This window comes from Podarcis muralis, chromosome 1 (assembly GCF_964188315.1).
Source record: "Podarcis muralis chromosome 1, rPodMur119.hap1.1, whole genome shotgun sequence".
Lineage (NCBI taxonomy): Eukaryota > Metazoa > Chordata > Lepidosauria > Squamata > Lacertidae > Podarcis > Podarcis muralis.
In genome coordinates, this window is record NC_135655.1 from 39,815,038 (window position 1) to 39,838,105 (window position 23,068).

Sequence of the window (23,068 nt, forward strand, 5' to 3'; positions counted from 1 at the left end):
TGGTGGCCATAGCCAGTCCTACAACAGAGACACATACAAGGGAGAGGGGAGAGGGAGAGGAGAGGAGAGGAGAAGAGAGCGAGCACAGAACCAGCGAGCGAGCGAGCGAGCGCTTAAAGCCTGTGATATGCAGAGTATGCAATCAGGGCTGCTTCCACGCCACCCGGGGAGGGGGGGGGGGAGAAAGCCACCCTGCAAATCATACCCATAGCAAATCAACGTGCCTTTTCAGATAGGAAAGGGAGAGTGTGGGATAAAGAAGGAGGCACAGGAGAAGGAAGAGAGGGAGAGAAAGAAAGGCTGCCTGGCTTCGTGCGTGCGCGTGGTGGGGGAACTGCAAAAAGCCAGAAATGGGGTGGGGGGGTGGGGACGTGCCATACAAGCCTAGCACTGGCATGTTTTTTATTATTAGATTATTTTACCACTCAATACCCTTATCTGCCTAACTGCACTCTTTAGCCAGCGCTTCGCATTGTGTGTCCCCCCCTTCAGTCTCTCTCTCTTCTGAGGTTACTTCTAGCAGCGATTCAATGGCCACTATGCAAGCCGAAGGAACTCAGACAGTTGCAAAGGTTTAAAGGGGGGAGAGAGAGAGAGTTAGAGAGAGAGAGCATGCAAAGTTGATCTGCCAGCGGAAACTAGCCTGCTTTAAACAAAGTCCTCCGTCCATGCCAGAATCTTGTATTCAAAGAGATCTCTGTGTGCGTGTTTCCTTTTCTGTGTGAAACCACTACCTTTTAGCTGTTGTTGTCGAAATTACTTTTCCAGGAGCAGAAGATAGACCAACCCCATTTGGCATCGTTCTTCATTAAGTGATCGCTTCCATCAGCCACGCTGTGTGATGTTTTTGGAAGGGGGGGGGGTGGATGAGAGAGGGAAATCTTTTTAGGTTTTGCTCTGAGGCTGCCAGGAGACTGGAAGGCAAAATCACTATCTTAAAATAGTGGTGTAAATTTGAATGCACTGGGGTGTTGTTGTTGTTGTTGTTGCTGCTGCTGCTGCTGTTTTAAATGGGCCAATTCGTCCTGTTATTGTGAACATGTACAATTTTACCTGTGTTTTGTGGAACCTGTGCTTAAAGTATTTGCCCTGGTAATGTCTTTTTTTACGGCTATGTTAATTACAGCAAAGTTATTCAGCAAATCGAGTGAAATGGTGCCCCCTTTTTCCGTTCCCAAGGATCAAATGAACTTTTGAAAATACACACAACACACTTTCTTCGTCTTTCTCCCTCGCTCCTTCTCTCTCTCACTCTCTCTCTCTTACACACATACACACGCTACCTATCACGTTAGTGTGTATGTGTTTGTGCAGCTTCCTCCAATCACTTTGCTGGAACTAAAACATGCCTTACCTCAGAGCAGTCAATTACCAAAGCTACCCGAGATCATCAATCATGGGGAATGCTTGAAGTTTAGGGGAGGAGCAATGGTCAAACTATTGATTGCTGCAGTTTTGTACTCCCCCCTCCCCCCCCTCTCTCTTTCATGCTCCCTGAACATAAAATCTAAACCAGACAATACTGTTAATAGTGGGGTTTATCAATGTATCTACTTGTGAATGTGGCCTCGCACATACATAGCATTGAAGGGGGGGGGAAGAACAACTCCCCCCAAAACAATGACACCACTGCTTAAACTGGGAAGAGGGAGAGTCGGAGGGAGATTCGGTTCTTCGTAACAGGGTCACAGTGAAGGAAAGTTGGGGAGGAAAGGGAGGGAAAAAATTACCCAAGTGGGGGTGGGGTTGGCTCTAGAAATTTGGCCAGATTTTAATGGGCGATGGGAATGTGCTCCAGAGGTCAATAAAGCCCTCCAAAATGATGAATGATTGAGTACCTGTGATGATGATAGTGATTACCGGAGCAATTAAACAGTTTGATTAAATGAGCCATCATAACAATGATGTCTGCGGGAAATCAGCCCTCACATATAAAGAAAGATAGCGTGGAGAGAGAGGCTGACAAACGCCACTGGGCATGGCTTCGCTTTCCGAGAGCGCTCAGCCTGGCAAAGCGGGAGAGGCTGAACGCGCCGCTCCAGAGGCGAGCGAGGCGAGGAAAGGATCGGCGAGACTTTAAGCCAGACTTGCGCGCTCTCTTCCAACACCCTCTGAAGCTGCGGAGCCAGATCCAGGACGCTGCTTTTTCTCCCCCTTCTCTCTCTCCCCCCCCCGTTTCTTCCCTCCCCTCTTCCTTTCTCCCCTCTAGAGGACCTCTTCCAAGATTAAAGCCGTCCTGAAGAGCAAGCGCTCTCCTCTGTGGCTGACTTGCCCGGGACTTTACTGAAAGGTGAGTAAAACCGCCCTCCGTATGCAGATCTCTTTCAAGCGGCGCTTAAGTCGGTTCCTTTGGCGAAAGGCGTCTTTCGGGCGGGGGGTGGCGGAGGGAAGGTTTTTGTCGTGGTGCAGTATTTTCTACTCTGTCTTATAAATCGGTAACGCAGTTCAAGATATTCATGGTAATGAATACTTGGTTAATCCTTTGGGTGCCCGGAGACCTACAGAGCAGTAGGTTATGCAAATCCTTTCCTACTTTTGCAGCTGGACTCTTCCAACGGATTGCTTTAAAAGAGATCTACTCCTCGATGAATGGTGCTTACGGAGGCTTTTTCCCTCCTTCTTCCGAAAATGTCACTTTCCTAAATTCCTTGGGAATCGCTTTGTTGTAACACAGCCAACACAATCCCGCCTTCCAGGACACATTTTAAACTTGTATTCTAGGGAGGGCAGCAAGAATTGACCTTGCAGGGGATAGAGAAAGCCTTAGTTTAGAAATCTTTAGGGGGGGGGGGTGTATGTTAGGATAGTTTGTAAAAAATAATAATCCAGTTGCATGAAAGACTTTCATATACTTGGGCTCATTGGAAGGAAAGTTGGTGCGTTTGATTTCTGTTCCAACCACTTGACGGCTAGGCTTCTGTAACGCTGATTTGCATGGCACTTTTGAGTTGAATATCTTTCGAAAGAGATTGAGCATCTGAATAAAACAACCGAACACCTAAATATCCCAATAACAAAATCTGGAAAATAAACGAGGACATTTGCCGTCTCGAATGCTACATTTTAATTTCTGTTCCCCGCCCCCCCCCCGGACTGTCTTTTTCTTCTGTTGAAGTTACCTGAGAGAATACAAAGTAATAACAACAATGTGGCCAGTTTCATACCCTCCTTGGGTCGGTGAAAAGCTAACCCCATCTCCAAATCGGTAAAACGCACATTTCCCGGGTAGCTAATTGAGAGTAGCACTGTCCTTGATTTAGAGTCTGAAGTTGGTTATCGGAATTTGGACGCATGTGAGATATGTGAGATGGGTTACATTTGGGCTAATAATAATAATAATAATAATAATAATAATAATAATAATAATAATAATACATTGTACAGTCCTCAACATATTTACTCAGAAGGATGGCCCTCTTATGTCAGTGGGATTGACTCTCATATAAGTGTGCTTAGGACGGCAGCCACAGTGGACTTCAGTGATATTTCCAAGCTAGCTTGTCCCTTCAGAGCCTTGTCGTCTTGCAAGCTGCAAGTGGGGCTTTCCTCCTTTCTAGAACCGGCCCAAAATCCAAAAAAGAAATTAGGTGTCCGGCGTGGAAATGCATCTCCGTCAAGAATCCGCTTCCCCCTTCCTTCCCTCCCCCCCCCCCCTTTTGGCCCAGGCTGGAAATGGTTTTAACAGGCGGTAAAATTTCATCTTGTGGTGTCAAATTGGGGTCAGTTGGGGGTTAGGGTTCTCAGTGTCCGCGAAGGAGCTGTCCAGCTGTGTGGGGATTCATTAAGGGCAAAAGATCCGTTTCAAGAAAAACAATACAGAGACAATCAGTAGGCTAAAGATCCTCTCCAAATCGCATTTTACAAGTGCGCCAGAACAAATATGGATGCTGAAACCCTATTCACTCCAAACTTCCAAACCGCTTCCTTTGTCTCTCGGAACGGGAAAGAAAATCCTCTAAAACTTCAAGAATCTGTTTTCAGCAACCAGGCTTTTGGAAGGGTGGCATCTTTACAATTTGAGTGTCTTTTTAGATTTTTTTTTTAAAAATTTACTCCTCTCTTTTTGACAGAGCGGAATTGCACAACAGGTAATATCTCAGTCTACGTGTGTGTGTGTGGGAGAGAATGTGCATGTGTACAAAATTATTATTTCAGATTTACACTCTGAGCTATACAGAGGATAAGGGTTTTTTTATGGCGGCTGGGTGAGATACCGATGCAGAACGTTGCTATTGACCACCGTCCAAAAATCCTCCTCCCCCCTGCTATTTATATATTCTAATAGATACTCTCTGGTGCCATTAACTTGGGGGTCTCTAATAGTGTGGAAAGTGCATGTAGCTAATCTGGTTTTATTAAATTCGCGTGGTTCAAATCCTCTTAGCTTTTCTACATCTGTTAGAAGGACCGGCGCCTCGCTGGAGGGACAAATAACTTCAGCCATAATCTTGTTTGCAACTTTATTCAGTGTTTGTTTGCTGAAATGAAGTATTTTTGGTTTTGGTTATGCACATTGAATAGGGGGGAATAGCTCCATTTTTAATATAGGAAAATTCTGGATGATTCTTAAATGTTTTGATCTGAATTCTGCTTCGAGAACCAATGACAAAGAATGGATCAGATTTACTGATGAAAGCAGGGAGGTGGAGAACTCTTCAAAACAGTTCAGCCACTTCCTCGCTTCTATTTTCTCTTTATACTGGAAGTATCCTCACCACAACCATTACTATTCAGAAAGCTGGCACGACTTTTTTTTTTTAACAGGCGCAATTTATTTTTAACTCTCCAAATCCTTAAAAAAACCCACCCCAAACCCTGCTGTTTTACTCCAATCCACCAGTTAATCCAAAGTGGGTGGCTGCAGAAAACCGTTGAGAAACCTCCGCCGGTTTCAATGCGTTTAAATGCTTTGTCTTTGGTGGGAATTCGTGCGTTTTTAGCTAAACTGGGCTATGGTCATTTCGCTCAGATTTCTGTAAAGTATTTTGAGCAGTAGCGATCTTTCTTCCTACTTATTACACGCACACGCACAATCAGAACTACTCAGTCAGGGCGAATGCGCCACCATATAAACACAGGGCCAAATATTCCGCGGGACGGATGGAGGTGTTCCTTGATTCTGGTCTTGATTCCTGTTCACCCAGTTCTTTAGTCACTCCCCTATTTCCAAAGGCCGTTTCGTGCTATCCCTTCTTTAGTTTTCTTTCCTCTCTCAGCAACCTGTTTTCAAACTTTTCAAACATCCTCTCTACCCCCCACCCCAAGTAAATGCTAGCCCAGCAGGGTGAACTTTTCTTGACCTCTATCGCTATATGCTTGCAATTTTGAAAGTTGAATTAGGAAGATTATTCATGTAAGTTACCTGTTAAACTTTCCGCACCCTCCTTCCCTCCCTCCCTTTTTCTGCTCAAAATCAACATGAACTCCAGTTTCTTTATTCACTTGCAAGCCTCTATTATGCTCCCCAAACACCTCTAGGAATTAAAATGGCACTTGTGGAGTGGGTCTCCCCCCCCCCTTTATTTCTTTATCTCTCCTGTTTATTCTGTAAAGATCCCGCTGAACTGAAGAAGCGAGGCAATAAACAGCCCTCTAGCGCTATCTGGCGGGACTCCAACACTCCCAGAATCTGCCGCGTCCAACCAGCCCCTGAAGATCGCTTTCTCCCGCGCTTCTTTGTACTGTATAGTTAAAAGAGATCTGGCCGCAGAACTGAAAGCCCTTCTTCGGGAAGGGATGCTATCTCTGGTCCCGAAGCAGGAGTTCCCTAACCGCAGAAAGTTCGGAGATCAAGAAGGCACTTTCGCCCGTTCCTTTCAGGTTCTTTGCGCGCGCGCTCTGCCTTTCCCTCTTAATAAACCCAAACTCGCCGTCGATTTTTCCCCCGAGATAGGAAGCCCCTGCGGTCAAGCACCGATCCCTGAGCACGTTGGCTGGCTCTCTCGAAATCGGCCTGTTTCAATGGGGCCGATTCTTGCCAGGTCTTTTGCAGCGCGCGCCCCAACACATCCCACCTTCTCCATAGCCCCGTCTTTACGCACTAGCATCCTAAGCCGGAATGCAAATAGGAAGCCGGCCCTTTGTTTTGTAGGTAGCGAGCACGGAAAGGACAGAGATGGGGAACCCTTCTGTTGCAGAATCAAGCCGCCTCCTTGCCTGCCGGGCAGAAAATACACAAGCAGGGAACGCAGGAGAATGCGCCTGGTACTTCACTAGGTTAGGGATGGCGTTTGATATCCCCACTTTCCCAATTTAATTCTACCAAATGTAACAAACAAACAAAATGGAATGGAAAACCTGGCCTGTTTTTAAGCGGATTCTAGACAGCACAGACCCCAACGGTCAATCTTTTCTCTTGCCCGCCACCCGAGCTAAAAACCGAGATGCTCAGGCGTTCAGATCCTTTTGTCCCAAAGCCCTTAAGTGGCTCAAACCGGCTTCTGGCCGAGTTGTGGATTCCGCTGTGCTTAAATTGCGGACAGTCCCTTCCAATCTGAACGCACCCAGACCCTGCAAACTCTCTCTGGCACTTCAAGGAAGCTCCATTTCTGGGGCTGCCAGGAAGGAGCCACCCGTTTCAACTTTGAGAAAGAAAAGTCAACACGGGGATATATTGGGTGCGTTTTCCTGGGCACCACGGAAGCTGTCAAAAGGACACGGCGCGATTTCTGGAGCGAGGCTTTCTGTATTGGGCAGCGTCTTAAACTCTCGATTTTCTCCCCAGAAATCGGGCCGTCTTAATGCACCTTTCTTTTTTAAAAAAATTCACACCGTCGCTGCCCCTTACAAAGAGAATGCAATATTGGTGATTTTCTCTCTGTAGGAGAAGAGGGGCCTTGTGGCACACACTGCATATAGCCAGTGAGCTCTCCCTGTGCTGAGCCCCGCTGTAATTAATTGAAAACAGTTATTAGGTGGTCATTGGCAATAGCGTAAATAATTGCGGTGGGTTTTTACTTAAAATTGACCGGTCACAGAGCGGTTGGGGGTGGGGATGGGGGGTATCGATCGGAGGTATAAAAATGATGTATCAAAACATCAATGTCGATTATTTGAAATATTGTAGTCGAATCTTTTTATTGCTTCATCGGTTTAAGTGTCTGAAAGTGCAGCGTTCCAACATATATTTATGTTGTCAATACTGTCAAAACTGTCAGGTTTATTACAGTGGATTTGTAATACATTTCGGAGCTGCTCATTTGCATAAAACCCCCCTCCAGTTTTCCTCTTCCCACCCCCACCCCAAACCAACTCCCACACGCCTTTCCCCATCTCTAGAAAGAAAGCGGGCGGGGGGGGGGGGCGACTGTCAGTTTAATCAAAGGATTCAGGGCTCCTTTGCTGAAGCAGAAGTAGAGATCCCGCACAATTACATCAAGCCCCCCTCCGCCTCTTTCCCTTCCTGGGTCGCCTCGCCTAACTTGCAAAAGGGATCCGCCGTGTCGCCCTTGCCTTTCCGACCTGATTAAATAAAGCCCATCCCGATTCAGTCCCCATTTCAACTGGTATGATCCCTGCCACTTCTCGCTTTCTTGCCTACTCTCCCTCCCCTAAGGAGTAAGCTCAGCGGAAGAGAGTCGGGTTTACTCCTCAGTAAACAGGTTTAGGATCGTTCCGTCAGATCCCGCCGAAGTCAGCAAGCGGAACGCGCCTTAATTCGAAGTGGCTGCGCTTAATTGAGTCTGCACTTCGGGCTACGCTCCTAGTCACTTATTTGGTTTCTGCCGAATTTCGATTCCGGATAAACATCCGAACCGATTTTGAAATAACAGGCTTGTTTCGGAGGAAGAAGAGACTGGGGCGAATAAGCCAGGCGGGTCGGTCCAAACAGGCGCACCTGTATGAAGCCTGGACGCGAGAAAGGCGCACAGATACTTCGGTCCCAGGAGCCGCAAGGGCATAAAAAGAATAACCAGCTGCCTTTTGATCTCTGTGTTTATGGATTTAAATGCCCCTCGCGATGGTCAAATGAGCGCCTCAGTCCTCTCCTTTGAAACGAGCAGGACAGGAGCAAGACGAGTAAACATACATTGTTGGATTTTGGAGGGCCAGAGGCAAATCGGGGCCATCCTTAGGAAACCCCTGGATTTCTAGGACGCGTAAAAGATCCCGCTCACAAAGTTTGAAAAGAACAGTAGCCACAAATTCTTGGTTAACTTCTCTCTCGCATTTTCTTGCAGAGCCGCTTCGCGAGGCGAAAATGTGTAAAAACAAACAAACACCTGGACTCACCCCCCATCCCCATCCCTTAAGCCCAGGTTGCTCTGCGGATGCCCCGCAGTTTCCTCCAGACTCACCTGGCTGGATGCTTGCACTAGCGAGGAGAGAATAATAATAATAATAATAATAATAATAATAATAATAATAATAATAATAATAATAATAATAATAATTATTATTATTATTCTAAGGTTCCTCTCCATCCCAACTAGCCTGTGATAAGTCTTGGAAAGGGACCTCCAACTCTCTCCCGCCTCTAAATTGAGAAGTAAGGCGAGTGGATTGGGGGCGCGGAGGCTCTGGCCCCATAAGGGACCTTGTTGACTTGGGCTTGTGACCCCCCCCCCTCCAGGAGAGGGTTTCCGCAGTGCGTGGTGGCTTCCAGGAACCCACCGTACGCGCGACCAAGACGCCCTATGCGCCGAGGGGCGTCTTGCTGCTGCTAGCGGCCGGCGTGTCTCCCCTGCTGGAGGCAAGGAGAAGATTCCTCGGTCCCTGTAAAAAAAAAGTGCGACGGGACGCACCCAGCAGACGGTGTGGGTTGATGCGAACTTCCCCCCGAAAAAGGGACAGGATGGCCGAGGAGCCCCACTGCCTTAGCATGGAGCAATAAGCCCAAAGGCCACTGTTAAGGAGCTGGGGAAAGGTGAGGGTCCGGAGCGCCTATCCGTCGAGCCTCGTCCCCTCGGCGCCCGAATTTCGTTCCTTTCCGAGCCCGGCGCCTCCTTCCCTCGCGCGCTCGGAAAGCATTTAACAACAATTACGCCTTAATCAGCTGGAATGTTGGCCACAAATGACGCTATTAAACATCAAAGGGATGCCTCCGACTTTACCTTTTAGCCATAAGAGGATTAATTTCTCTAATTAGAGGGGATAAATATGTGCATAAATACATATCTCTCTCCTCACTCCTTTCTCCTTAATCTGACGGATTCCTATCGATGGGAGGGGAGGAGAGAGTGAGGCAGGGGGCGCGCCGGGGTGTTCCTCGACATCATCGCCCGCATCTTTAATTCTTAAAAAAAAAAAGAAAAAGAAAAACCCGACATGATAATGGGATGGGGGGAGAAGAGGGGCTGACCAGAAGCCCCCGCCCCAAAGGAGCAAATCCGGAGGGTCGCATCAGTTCACCGAAGTCCCTCGCTGAAGGCTGCTCAACACCGGCAGATATTACTTTTCTGTGTATTTGGGAGGCAGAACAAAAGCAAGCAAATTCCAACCCCTTCCAAATGAAACCTGGAAGTGGGGGCAGACTTGTTTGCTTTTGTTGGGATTTAGGATCCGATTTACTGACCCCCCCTTCCTCCCCGCACTCCGAAGCTCAAGGCTGCGTTTAATCTCCCCCAATAAAATCCGCCTGACCTTGATTCTAACCTGTATGAATACCTCATTTACCTAATGACTTTGTGTCACGTAGGCAGGAGGTCAGTTTCCTTTTTAACCTTTCCCATTGCTGCAGTAAGCATTCTGGGATAATCGATGGCTCTTTGAATAATCGATGCACACTTTATGATCCCTGACAAACTCCATGGACGGGCATCTCGTTTCAGGAAAGCAAAGCTTGCCTTCTCGGAACAACAGAGGCGAATTGTGCCTCGTGCATCTGCGCAGGAGGCTGGCGCCTAGAGGACTAGCGCCTTAACTCCCGTGTTTTGTACCTCGGCACAATATTGTCCAGGAGTAGGATGCACGGCGTTATTGTTTTGGGTTTTTTTTATAAAAAAAAGCAAAAAAATAGCCCCACCAACACACACACACGGTCTGTTTCCTCTCTCAGTAAACAAAGCCCGTGAGAAGAAACATTTTTAATTTGGTCCTCACAGGTTACACTGAAGAGATTTTGGGTTGGGGGCCAGATCTCTATTGAGATTTCAAAAGCAAGCGATTCCACACTCTTCCAGCCTTCCTTTCCTTCTTTCTAGGAACAGGCGCAACGAGACCATCCGCTCACTTGGGCAAGTCTCTCTCTCTCCCTCTCTTTCTCTGCCCTTTCCCTTCTTTATTTACTCAGCGATTAAAGTACAAAGTCCCTCCTCCCCCCCGACAAGGCAAAGGTGCTTTAGTGCCTCGTCGCGGCGCCCCACCTTCCTAATGACTCCGGATGGCAGGACTGTGTCCTCAGATAAACACGCGCGCGGGGGAGGCGGGGAAACCCTGCCGTGAACTTTTCCCTTTCGCCAGCCGGGCTGCGGGGTCTCCTCTCTCTCTCTCTCTCTCTCTCTCTCTCTCTCTCTCTCTCTCTCTCTCTCTCTCTCTCTCTCTCTCTCTCTCTCTCTCTCACTCTCTCAAGAGGTAGTTCTTGCCCGTCCTGTTAAAAGTTTCCTCCACTCCCGTTAAGGAGGAACGGGAGAAACACGACCCTATCTAACCCTAGCGAGCAGAAAGAAGCGAAGCGGGTGGGTAGGAAGCGAGACCCCCCCCCAATCCCTCCCAACCACATTTACTCTTTTTTTGCAAACAAAACAAGCCAGCAGCAGCTCTCAATGATGTCTGGGAGCTCTCACATTTGCTGCTATCTGCTGGTGTTAGTCAGAACTGAGAATCGTTGCAACCCTGTTACCTCTGTAAGATAATTAATACAGATTCGGGGATTCTTCTTTCTTCACTACCTATAAACATATGCTTCGTTGTCCTCCGCAGTTAAGTTATTCAGGGGTCCCTCCACTCCTCCCCCCCCCCCCACATCCCAGCCCGGTAGTGTGATTCTTCCATCAAAGTTTCGACCTGAGACATTCCCCGCCACATATTAGAGAAGAGCAGTTCAGGGATGCGGAGGCAGGAGGGAGAGCGCAACAACTTTTGATGGGCTTAGAAAAAAAATCGTTTCAGATTCCTCTATAGAAATCTGGGATCAAGAAGCTAAGTCAAATGTAAGCCATTTTCTAAGGTGTTTAAATAATGTTACAGTGCCACATCATAGCCAGCTCTCCGGGAAATGGGAAAGGCAGACATCTCTCTCTCTCTCTCTCTCTCTCTCTCTCTCTCTCTCTCTCTCTCTCTCTCTCTCTCTCTCTCTCTCTCTCTCTCTGTGGGTGTGGGTGGGTGCCTGCCCCCAAACATATTTTCTCCGAAGTCTGCTGCACTGATTTCAATGGGGCTTGCATCCACATATGTGGGCTCGGAATGCAGCCCAGCCCAGCCGTCCTGAGAGCTTCCTGGAAAAGCTTTCCTATTGATTTAAGTGAGAATTACTTCCATGTAATGTGTACAAAATCAAGGTGTAATCTCTTCAGGTGCAATCCTGCAGGCTGTAAGCCTGTTTAAATCACATTGACTTCAGGGAGATTTCAGCAGTACTACAGCAGCCTTGTGAGTATCACGTGTATTTATCAGAGCCACTGAAGAAGCAAGACAGCGCCATTCTAAGAGACACCTGGCCAGATGTCTACTGAGCAGAGCTAGCATGTTGATTGGGGCTTTCCTAAGTGCCTTAGACCCGTGGCCTGAGAGAAGAGATTATATGACAATCAACTTTTCTTCACACTCAGCATTTCCTTCTCTTTCACCTAAATGCCAGGGACATATTTAATGGGAAACTTATTTCCAATATTATATCCAATACTGAGTGGGACTGCACAGAAGATACATAACAAAACCTGCAGAACAATGAGCTTCTGCAAAGGTAGGTTTAGATAATTAATACCAGACATTTCTACAATGTGGTTCCTTACAAAATCCTGTCAAGGAGACCGTAAAAATTCCTGTTTTACAAAAAGGGAGACTGTGACTTGTCTAAGAACTCCCAGTGAATCCTTGGCTCTGGTGTCAAATCTTAACAGTTTATCTATCTACTAGCCCACAGAGAACAATGCCACTCATATTGGATTCTGAAGATGCCAGATGCTTATACTGGCATTCAATCCCTGGTAAGTCCTCTATGTATACAATTTTAAATGGGGGTTATTCTTAGGTCAGTGTGTGTACGATTGCAACCTTAGTCAAGTTTTAGTCAGGAGAAAACTAGCACATTGGTAAGACTTCTATCTTTGGGGAACATTCTATTTCTTGGGGGGTGGGCTAGGATTCATACATGCAACCCACCTTCTACACACCCATAAGATAAAGTGATACAGTCCAGGAAAGACCTTACCACTTGGGTCTACTGGAACATGGTTATTTCTTTTTAAATAGTGCCAGACAAATAGGGCAAACAAAATGTTGGATGAACATTTTACAATCTTACACTGAACTCTGCAAAAAAACTCCCACCGATGTTAGCATATGAAGTCTGCAGCCGAAAACTGTTACACACTTTGCATGGCTAAGTGCTATATAAATGGTAATAAGCTCATTCATCATTATGTATGAAATAATGGTAACACATTTGATATAAAATGACATATGCAAACTCCTTATGATATCTATCAATGCATTTGCAATAATTACCATGCTAATGTCATTGTTTATCATTGCTCTGATCGAAGTGCCTAGAGAAGTATACATGGGCATAAGCAGTGTGGAAACAAAAACATCACAAGTGTTTGTCCTATATTCTCACCTCTAGGCTATATGGCAATCATAAGACAACATATCTAGGCTTGTGTCATACTGGATAATACTGTTCCTTGGGTGACTGAGGACACTTAAATCTAACCCTTTGATTCACAGCAGCTGAGCTGTTGAGCAGCATGATCTTGGCTAAAGTGTAAAGTTTGCTGAACCACACATAAATAGATCTATATTTATAGAAATACTTAATATTCAGTATTTTTTAATCCCATTAATTCCAAAGGGAGATTTAAGCCCACACCTGAATGGGATTTTAGGTGCCACCCTATACATGTCTACTAAGAAGCCCCACAGAGTTCAACGGGACTTATTCCTTAAAAAAAAAAAAAGTTCTTCCCAGGGCAGATAAAAGCACAATTAAAACAGTTTTTTTTAAAAAAAAAACCTCACAACAAAATCAATAATCTTTGCAATACATTGCAGGGAGGACACCAAAAACAATTCTTAATTTGTCAAAGGTCAAGTTCAAGAGGTGTGTCTTCAACAACAACAACAACAGCTGTAAAGATATGGTGCCAGATGCAACTCTGTTGAGAAGGTGTTCCATATTTTTGGGGTCATCACCAAGGAGACCCTCTCATGAGTTGCTGCTCCTGAACCTCTGGGAATTTATTGATTAGCCTTCCTGAAAGTAGCCTTTCGGTTCACAAATCTCAGACAAATTAAGCATTTCTGACTCCATCTCTTCCACTGAAAACACATGTTTAACTCACCAAAATTAATGGAACTTTAGAATGTTTGTCTTCAGCTGCATCATACCCACAATGGAGTAGTTATCATTAAAATAGTGTGTGGATCCCACAGCAAATTCTGGTAACCGAGGTATTGTGCATCCTAATTGTTTTGGCCACTGTCTTGACCTACAAGCTCCGTGAAAAATATTCATGTAGAATTTCATGTGGAAAGTGTTCATTATTACGTTTTAGCTGTTTATTTATTGTATATTCTGTGTTATGGTTTATGTTCTTTGCATGTTTGCTAAGAGACAGATTATTCTGATACTTTCTCTCTCTCTCTCTCTCTCTCTCTCTCTCTCTCTCTCTCTCTCTCACACACACACACACACACACACACACACACTTTGCCTTGTTGCACCAGGTAAATGGAAACAAATCAATCCTCTCCTGATATTGGATGGGTTGCAAACTTTGGGAAGACAATGAACTCTTTCACTTCTAGAACAAGAAAACTGTTCATAATGACATGGAATCTACCACATACATCCAAGCTTTGAGCACAAAGTACGTTATATACCCACATCAGGGAAACTCAGATAACTTTGCCAAAGCAAAATTCCCAATCAATACTTGGGAATGTATAGAATAATATTTTTTTACCACCACCCTTCCCCATTTTTTATTTTTATTTTTGCATTTTTGGACTCTTGGGAAGTTGTTGGGAAATAAACCCCTCCTAAAACATGCATTTTGTGATGGTAGGTAGATGCTGAAATCAAATGGTTTCTCCTTATTGAAACATATTGTAGGTCCCCACCCCCCTTGGCCATCATAGGTTATACATATAGGAATAATAATAAAGATATATACGAGATGGCAGAAATAATAGGATAATCAGGCCAAAAAGTGATTTGGTTTAATGATGTGAGCCATGAACAGAGCCTGAGGCACAGCTGAATCTACCCTTGCAGCTGAATCTTGACACAGTAAAGAAACGGTTGCATGTCAGACTGGAGATGGGGTGGAGTTAATTTTTTTCCATGCTTCCCCATGGTATATCTTTTTCAAAAACTAAGTTAGGGTGGAGAGCTATCACATGATAAAGAAAAGGTTGTAGCTTTCAGGGTATTTTGTACTTGCAAAAGGACACACACACACACACACACACACACACGGCAGAATTGAAAGATATGAGCACTCTCTGCCATTGGCCAGGGGACCAAGGGCCACTGGGAAGCTGGTTCCTCTGTCTCCCAGGAAAAACATCACAGCAAAGGGAGGGACCACATTGCCTCCATCCATCTGCCAAAGGAGAAGTAGCTTCAGGAGTCTCACATGCCCTCTCCTTGCCTGAAAGGATGCTCTAGAATAGAAGCAAAGGGAAAGGACACTCTGGCCCCATCCATTAAATGAAGGAACAATAGTCAAAAACACCAACAAGGAAGATCAACCTGGTTTGAACTGGGCATAAGGCTCACCACATTGTTTTGAAGAACAGATCTGCACTGTCTATCTCTCCCCCCTCCCCCTCACTTGTGTATCTTGTATTTTTCCGTCTATAAGGCTAATGGCAGGGCCTCACACCCCCTCTCTTCTTCTTTTGTTTTTATTGATGTGAGCAGCTTTGAGCAGCTCCTGAAAAGCAGGATAAAAACATAGTAAAAAAGTACCATACTAGTTTGGTAAGACAGCACAGAAATCAATTTGTTTGGGTCACAAAACATCTAATCTAAACCACAACAGTTCCCCAAGCTCGCAGTTAAAGTAGACTTTGACATTCTGTGTCCCACTGGACTGTTTTGAAACAGCAGGAGGTATAAATTAACTGTCTCTTCAATTACAGATTATCAGCATCATCATTTTGTATTATGCGGGTTAACCTATTCATGGTAAATTTTGGAAAGGATTCTCATCAGGATAGAAATCTTAACAACACTTAGGTGAAATAACTTCTGCTGGAATCCACATGTGAATGCAAATGTGTTTAAGATCAAAAATATATGTAATCTAGCAAGCAGAGTCCTGATGCATCTATTGGCTGAAAAAAGAGAGCAAATTGAGCCAATAGGGTTATGGTTAGTTTCCCATGTGCATTAATCTGCAAACAGAGGCAAATATAGAGACTTTCTGCCAATAAGAACAAGTGCAAAAAAGGTAAGTGCAAATTTGAGTTGACTATTTAGCAGTCAAAATAATTGACAGACTGAAATAATTCAAAACAGTTTTATGAATGAGGTTAAGGCAAGATAATATCAGGGGAACACATCACCAAAATCAATAGCAATTTGAGTGGGCATACACTTGTAAATTGTGGTTACAATTTCTGTGTCACAAGAGAAAAATAAAATATTGTATATGTGGTAAATAAAGCAGCATCAATATCTTTTGTATTCTTTCCACTTCAGTCTGCTGTTGGAAACCTGCCATCTGATCAGTTTTTTTTTAAAAAAAATATCAGTAAAAACTTTAAAGTTGACTACCCAAATCTTGTATTGTCTTTGATTGTAATACTAATACTTCCCCACCACTGCAAACCAATTTTCAATAATACGCCAGAGGTTTAATCCAGTCCACTGCATAGGAGGATTCACCCTCCCATCTTCAGCCCACATTCACAGACATTACAGGGAATGGGGGTCTGTATTTATTTCCTATGTCTACATTCAACTCTTTGCTCTACCAAGGCAGGAAAACGGGGCTTTATTTTACTCTGCAGGGACCTCTCTTTTTGTGACTGCTGCACCCATAGTGGACTGCACTGAGTTCCACAACCGTACAGTAAAATGCAAAAATCAAAACGTGCAGTTCCTTTAAGATAACTTCAGTTATGTGGTCCGCATGCTAATCAAGGGACTGTCATGAAAGTATGTCTCTTGAAGATGATCTATGCAATATTTTCTAGAGTATGACAGTCCAGTGGGTTGCCAGTATTTGGTGCAGGCTGCTTGAGTACAGGAAGATACCTTGAAAGGCAGCCAAGTCTCCCATTTAAATCAAAGCTATTTCATATTGGCTTGCTTTTCAGGAGGAATAAAGTACTGACACTTGTGTATTATTTTGTGAATCGTACTGGACATTTCAAATACCTTAGTTTAAAATACCGATGAGCCCACAGAATTAGAAGAGAATACTGCTTAAAACAGGACTCTAATGTACAACAGCAGGCTTACATTTTTAGATTTTAATATTATTACTACTACTACTAAAAATGAGAAATTGTAATGTGATGCCTTTTCCCCCTCAGTTGCTTGGTGTCCAGGATTGTTTTCTTGTTCTTTTGTTTGGCCTTTTTGTTGTTGTAGGAGTAATAAAGTCTTTCTACTAAGTCAAATAAAATATTCCTAAACATTGACACCAAAACCAAAGTAAATTGGAAGTGGTACTTGGTTCTTTAAACAAGAGAATCATGTGACTTCATGTAACACTGTGCTTAATAGTATCCACCTACATGGGTGAGGTTGACAATTAACCCATGTCAAAACATTGCAGAAGGGTAAACCCGGATGTCAAATAACTTTGGAAAAGGATAACCTTGTGTCCTCTTCACCAATCCCCAAGATGGGCCTGTCAGAAGCTGAAATGTCTCCTGCGCTTCCATAACACCAAAAGATACTTCTGTGCTCCATGTTAAAATTCCAAACAGATTTTTTATTTATTTTTTACGGAAAACAACTCCTGTTTGTCGATTCTGGACTATGACCAAACAAAAGGCTGCTTTTTAAAAAGAGAAAAATAAGCACGAGAGATTTCACTCACATCTTCAGGGAAGGAATTGATTTTCACAACAAATGGTTGATGAAACATTATTTAATATCGTGGGCACATGCATGAATGGATTTATATATCTAGCTCTAACCTGACAAGGTGGTGCAAGGGGTTTCTTCTCCAAGTCAAGGTTTATCATTCACAGGGTAGCTATTTCTAGCGTGAAGTCTGGGAAGGGGGAAAGTGGTGTGAAAGAATATAAGTAAAGGTAAAGGTAAAGGTACCCCTGCCCATACGGGCCAGTCTTGCCAGACTCTAGGGTTGTGCGCCCATCTCACTCAAGAGGCCGGGGGCCAGCGCTGTCCGGAGACACTTCCGGGTCACGTGGCCAGCGTGACATCGCTGCTCTGGTGAGCCAGAGCCGCACACGGAAACGCCGTTTACCTTCCCGCTTGTAAGCGGTCCCTATTTATCTACTTGCACCCGGGGGTGCTTTCGAACTGCTAGGTTGGCAGGCGCTGGGACCGAACAGCGGGAGCGCACCCCGCCGCAGGGATTCGAACCGCCGACCTTTCGATCGGCAAGCCCTAGGCACTGAGGCTTTTACCCACAGCGCCACCTGCGTCCCTGTGAAAGAATATAGTTGACAATAATTACAGCATGCCAATGAAATTGAGGGAACGCATTTCCTACTGGAGTAATATCAGATTACGTTTACCTGGAGAAAGTGTAAGACTCAACATAGACATGTCCCGCCAACTCCTGTAACCAAATTCTGCACATATAAGGCAAAAGTCCACTGGGCTGCTGCGGCGCAGAAGGAAAATGGTATTGACTGTGTGCACCTTTTTTTATCAGATGTGTAGCAGAGGTTCTTATAATCAGAAAAGTGAAAAGGCTTACCTTGAAAATAGACCAAAGCCTGCTCTGTCATTTCCCAATGGTCAGTAGCCTTTCCACAGCAGTGATACAAGTCACCAAGTCTACTTCTGCAGTTTAAAGAGACCTGTAAGATCAAGGTCACTGTTAGTACACACATACACAAACACGCACACACCATTTGGCACACTAAAGTAACCACTGTATTCTTGTTTTCATTATAATCCCTCAAATGAAGTATTGCCAGACTCACTTTTTCCTCACATCTTGCTGTAATTCTCCAGATTAAACCATTTCACTGGGTTGGGAAGTGAGAGCGAAAGGGAAGCAGAAGATTGGCGCCTCTTGTCACAGTTGGCCTTTTGAACAAGAATGTTATTGCTTCTTTTAACTAGGAATTGATGGCAACTTTATAAAAGCTTGCAGAAACGTGAAAGAAATAAGAGTATTTCCCCAGTCTATTAAGTTTTTTTTATATTAAAAAAAGATATAGTACACCCCATTGCTATGGCATTCCAGTGTGACTCCAAAGAATTTTCTTCCTCCTAGAGAGCGGAACTCTGAAAAAACAATTGTGCTAACAGTGAAAATAGGTCACTGTGATATTTCCTTTGTTGCCAGACTTTCAGCAACACTGAGGCACTTGATAGCATTTTATAGAAATGTCAGATTAATTGCTTAGTATATTAATTTTAGCACAACATGGAATTGCATGATCTAGACATGATTGCAGCTTTTAGAGGAATAAACTATTTCCCCCCACAAAAGTGATAAAAACTGAAGTCACTGAAGCCATTCAGAGGTATCTTGTTGCCATTTCTCCCCTATTTTATTATATTAAACTACAAAAAATCTCTATAGATCTGTATGTCATTACACCTGCATTTTAGCACAAATCATATTAAAACCAACTAAATAGCTTCATATATTATGGTAGATTGTAAACATAAAATTCAGAAAGCAAGTAATAAAAACAAATAAGTGGGCAAATCATTTTTAAAGGTCACAATCAAGTGGAGACTTGGATTATGTATGCTAAATCTGAGATCAGTTATGGCCCATGAGCTTCAAAATCTTACTCATGATAACTAAACTTCTGAACCTTTCAAATACAGTGGTACCTCGGGTTACAGACGCTTCAGGTTACAGACTCCGCTAACCCAGAAATAGTACCTTGGGTTAAGAACTTTGCTTCAGGATGAGAACAGAAATTGTGCGATGGTGGCGCAGGGGCAGTGGAAGGCTCCATTAGCTAAAGTGGTACCTCAGGTTAAGAACAGTTTCAGGTTAATAACAGACCTCCAGAACGAATTAAGTTCTTAACCCGAGGTACCACTGTATATATTTTTTTGGTATTTCCAAGCTTATATGGGGAGTTCCTTAGCTCTAAAACATATTGGGTTAAATTCTAATAATTCTGCTCACATAATTAGTGCTTGCTAATGGAAGAGAGGCAATTCCCCCCTTCTCGACTAGCTCATGCAGCCCTGAGTGAAAATTACTTTGCCTCTTAATGTCAGTGCAGAGGTTGGAAACCTGTAGACCTCCTGATCTCCCGGGATTCCAGCTCCCATCAGCCCCAGTCCACATGGCCAATGGTCAGGGATGACAGTAGTAGCACCTGGAGCAGCGGTTCTCAACCTGTGGGTCCCCAGATGTTGTTGGACTACAACTCCCATCATCCAAGGTCAGAGCTCAGGGATGATGGGAGTTGTAGTCCAACAACATTTGGGGACCCACAGGTTGAGAACCGCTGACCTGGAGGTTCCTTGCCCCACCCTTAGTGGGAGCCTCCACTAAGTCAAAGGCCCTGCCATTAATAAAAGGGCACTTAGGATCCAGACCATTGCCTTTCAAAATGAGAGTCCAGTTCCTTTACATTTTTTTAAAAGCACACCAAGTTGCAAGTCATTTTCTTCTTCTTTGAGAATTAAGAAAACTGACCTGTGCACCTTTTGGTTTCATTGGTAGTTAGCAGCTTCTTCCAATACAAATATGGCTATATAAGCTAGGTTTCTGATGCAGAATGAAATTTTGGAGCGGGAAAAAATGGGAAAAGAAGGATATTCTCATTTCTTGTTCTAACCGTTAAAGCACAAGGCGGTGGCAATGCATATCCTACTTTGAAGGTCAAGACTGTTTACTCTCATAATTACCAAAAAAGGGAAACAAACTTACAACTCCATAATGGCAAAAATGCTAATATTGCTTCACATGCATGAAAAGGTAGTGTTCCATCACATCAACCATTATTACTTAAATAACAATAATTTAAATAATTATAATTATAAATAATTTTAATTATTAAAATAATGATTTAAATAATTATTTTTATTAAAAAATAATAATAAATGAAACTGACCTAATATGTAATTCAGAAAACCTGTTTGTGGTTTTTTTTCTTTTCTTAACAATTCATTTAAAAAGTTTAATCATTTACAAAGCGTTTAGGCCCGATTCTGACAGCCACAGTTATACTTTCTGTGGCATATGAACAGTTTAGCAGTTTCTAGCAAGATGCACTAACAGAGATCCTATGGTGGTAGCCCTAACAAAGTTTGCAGTATGTCTTGAGGCTGTATCACATAATTTTATCTTAATCCAAAAGAGGTTTGCTAAATCCTACAAATTAATGAGACAAGTTAGTCATAATTCACTGGTTTATCCCACTGACTTCAAAGGAAACTTAATGCAACCATTTTTTCTCTGAACCGAGGGCTATGATTTTTTTTTACACAGCTACGTAAAATGTGCTACCTGCGCACATAGAACATGCATGTGTGCGGCAAAAAAGTATTTGCAAATTTTAGTAGCCTGCAGGTACATGCAACAGAGATTCAAGGCTGGCTGTGGGTGCCTGCAGTTCATACACAATAGCAACAAACCTTTGCACTGCATAAATTAGAAGGTAACCCTCAGGTTACCAATAAAGACCAAGTGCTGAGTGTTAGCAGTTGGGGTTGCCAACTCTCCCACTGTCCACAAGACACCTCTACTTTTAACAGCTGTGGAACATATAGAAAATTAAGCAGACGAATTCATTTCCACATCACTGCATGGCCATATTTCAAAGAGCTTCGTCCACTGAATTTCTACTTTCCCCACAGCTGTTAAAAACGAAGGAGTCTGACCTGTGATAAAAAAAATACCCTGGCAATTCCAATTTCCTGCCAAGGAATAAGAGGCAGCAGAGGATATTTCACCTTTTCCACCCTAACAAGCCAACTATTGTATGGCTCCCTGCAATCAGGGGTCATGCAGTAGCTCAAGGAACCAAAGGGCCATGCTAGTGGTGGATTATGGAAGGAGAAACAGAGGATTTTACTGAAGAATGTTCTAGCAGCAGTATTTCATGCATCTCAGGCTCTTCCTGAGCCTCTTCTCTTTTTTCAGCATGATTATATTTTTTATAATTTCAGTAGAGCAAAGTGAGGGTGTGTGTTAGAAGAATCAAATCCAGCACCTCAAAGGAGGCCTGCAAGGTTCAGGAAGGCAAAAGTTAAGCTTCTGTAAACTACAAATTGGCATGTAGCAAATGCTACAGAAGGAAGAACCTGTAAGTGGCCCCAAAAAAGTTTTTTGCATGCCTTAACGCTGAATCAGATCGCACACTTTTTTTTTTTTACTGCCATAAATTTAGAACGATGCACTGGGTTTTCCTCTTTTAGCAATTTCTTTAACAGACTTATAGCCCTATGATTTGCCATTACCACCCACAGGAAATGTGCCACTGTTCAATCTTGCCTGTTAGGGAAGGTGCCAAGGAAATAGTACATCCTTTTTGGCTTCAACCTCAAGTGCTGGTCAAGTACATTTAGAAAGAGGAGTAATTTAAAAACAACAACAAAACCCCTCAATTTTCTCCTGCAGCTGGCAAGTCATGCCCTCTCCCAGGATACTCCATTACATCGCCAATCCATCCCCCCCCCCCCCCCCGTGAACAACAGAAATTTATTAGATTTCTTACCCACCTTTCACCCTAAGGTCCCAGATTTTGCTGGATTCAACAATGTTAAAATACAATATTAAAACGGGTTCAAACACATTAGTTAGCATTCTGTGCCCACCGAGCATGTTCAGTCCACATTGGGTTGTTTTATGGGTTCCCTGCCCTGACAGTGCAACCCATGTCTGCTTTGAAGTGAAGTCGCATTGAGCTTAATAGAGCTTACTCTCAGGTGTAGGACAGCAGCTTTAGTGTTTTTCTTCTAAATACTTTTGGTACATCTGCAAAGCTTGCCCCCCCCCCACCTGATCATCCATGCACAATGTGTGTTGTTTATACCAGTGTTTCCCAACCTTTTTTGGGCAAAGGCACACTTGTTTCATGAAAAAAATCTCGAGGCACACCACCATTAGAAAATGTTAAAAAATTTAACTCTGTGCCTATATTGACTATATAAAAAGTACAGTGGTGCCTCGCAAGACGAAATTAATTCGTTCCGCAAGTCTCTTTGTCTTGCGAGTTTTTCGTCTTGCGATGCACGGTTTCCCATAGGAATGCATTGAAAATCAATTAATGCGTTCCTAGGGAAACCGCCTTCAGACCAGGTCCGGGGACAGTCTGTCCCCCGACCTCTTCTGAAGGCTGGGGGGGGGGACAAGGGCTTTTCTTCCCACTGCCAGCCTTCAGAAGGCTGTTCTGAAGGCTGGCGGTGGGAAGAAAAGCCCTTCTTCCCACCTCCCGCCCCGCAAGCTCCGGGGACAGGAGGGCTTTGCTGCCGACCGCCAGCATTTTAAAAGCCCCTGCTGTCCCGGGGCGATTTTAAAATGCTGGCGGGCGGGAGCGAAGTCTCCGCTGCCCCGAGGAGATTTTAAAATGTTGGGGGTCGGCAGCGAACGCTTCGCTCCCGCCCGCCAGCATTTTAAGATCGCCCGGGGCAGCGGAGAAGTCTCCGCTGTCCCGGGAAGGCAGGCGGGGGGAGCAAAGACTTTTGCCCCCGCCTGCCTTCAGAAGAGGTCCAGGACCTCGTTCCGATGCCCGGCGGCGGGGTGTGAGGTTCCCGCCCCACCGCCCAGCATCGGGGCATCGTTCCGATGCTGGGCGGCGGGGGGAGAGGTTCCCGCCCCACCGCCCG

The 23,068-nt window shown here is 44.3% G+C and overlaps 2 long non-coding RNA genes across 3 annotated transcripts in view; both read left to right on the plus strand.

Annotated features, from left to right (window-relative positions):
- Nucleotides 1-245: 245 nt before the first annotated feature.
- LOC114593462 (uncharacterized) overlaps nucleotides 246-23,068 on the plus strand; it is a 57,922-nt gene continuing 35,099 nt past the window's right edge. For both annotated transcript variants that reach the window (XR_013392389.1, XR_013392390.1), the window contains exon 1: nucleotides 246-2,290. This is a non-coding gene — a long non-coding RNA (uncharacterized LOC114593462). The remainder of the gene's footprint in view (nucleotides 2,291-23,068) is intronic.
- Nucleotides 8,395-19,683, plus strand: LOC114593458 (uncharacterized). Its single transcript, XR_013392387.1, has 3 exons — nucleotides 8,395-12,086; nucleotides 13,828-17,373; nucleotides 17,755-19,683. It is a non-coding gene; the product is annotated as an uncharacterized LOC114593458 (long non-coding RNA).